This window comes from Empidonax traillii, unplaced genomic scaffold (assembly GCF_003031625.1).
Source record: "Empidonax traillii isolate 1590-97213 ecotype Southwest subspecies unplaced genomic scaffold, ASM303162v1 scaffold6525:size18815, whole genome shotgun sequence".
Classification (NCBI taxonomy): Eukaryota; Metazoa; Chordata; class Aves; order Passeriformes; family Tyrannidae; genus Empidonax; species Empidonax traillii.
Window position 1 is genome coordinate 17,480 of NW_020961718.1, and position 1,336 is coordinate 18,815.

Below are 1,336 nucleotides of genomic sequence, written 5' to 3' on the forward strand. Positions count from 1 at the left end.
GGGATGGGAGGCCCAAGAGGGTGGGATTTAGGAGCACCATTAAAAGAAACAGGCGGGGGCCCTCCCAGCAATTTATAGTGGACCTCCCTTGGGAGGGTCATTCCTGGTCAGGTTCCCTGAGCATCTGGGGCTCTGGGCACAGGAAGATTTGCAGTGGAAGTGGAGTGAAGAGAGGGAATAGGAGGAGGGAGAAGCTGCAGTGCCCAGCACTGGAGGTCCAGGAGAGCTGAGAATCCTCTGGACTGGGAAAGGGAGAGGCCAAGAGATGGAGTTTTGGGATCACAGCCACGATTCCATCCTGCAGCAGAGCTGCTCTCCTGCAGACAGGAGCCATCCCCAGCCCTGAGCCCATCCCCGTGGCACGGGGGTCTCACCTTGGCATCTGCTGAGGGGCTCAGCAGGATGGTGAAGAGCAGGGCCACGCTGAGCACAGCAACCTTCATCTTCCTCTCACCCTGGGCAGCGCTGGGTGAGGCTGCACAGGGAGAGGAGCACATTTATCCCTCCTAGGACTCCTCCCTGCCCCCTCCCTGAGAGCCCCCAGGGCAAATCCCGGCTGGGCACAGACCCCAGTCCTGGCCACAAGCCCAGGCCTGGCACAGAGTCCATCCCCTCCCCAGCACGGATCCAGCCACCTTCCCCGGCATCCGTCCAGCTTCCTGCACGGGGCAGCTGCCCCTGGAAGGGCCCAGGCACCTGGGGGTGCCAAGGGGGGTGGGCAGGGAGCTGAAAGCAGATGGATACCCTGTGGGGACAGTCCCCACTCCAACACAATCCATCCTCCAACTGCTCCCAAAGCCTGATCCACCCGTGTCCTGCTGCCCCTCTCATCCCACAGCTTTCCCTCTGGGACACCCCAGAGCTGACCCAGGCCCCAGACCGGCTTGTCTGTCCACAATTGTCCCTGCTCCCACTCCTGCCCCATGGGGAAAGAAGGGGGCTGCCACTGAACACGATTTGGGAAAATCCCACCTCCTGAGGTGGGAGAACAATGGGGGACGTGGGCAGTGGGAGCAGTCATGTGACTGGGATCTCCAGGCACTGGAGGCACTGGGGAGCACTGGGAATGTTGGGCACCTGGAGACAAAGGTTAGGCTTGGGGAATTACTTGGCTGTGGCACTTCCCAGATCCAGCCCACCCCAGTTCCCAGCACTGCAGGCCCCAAATGGGTCCAGTCTCCAGCCCCAGAGCAGAGCCCAGAGGGGAAGATCCCCTGCCCTGGCCCTCCCTTTGTCACACCTGGGGCCACCCACATCACCTGGGTCCCCCGAGGGGTTCAAGGCACCCCATCCCCAGCAAGGCTCCCAGTCCAGCTCTGTCCCTGGCTGGGTCTTG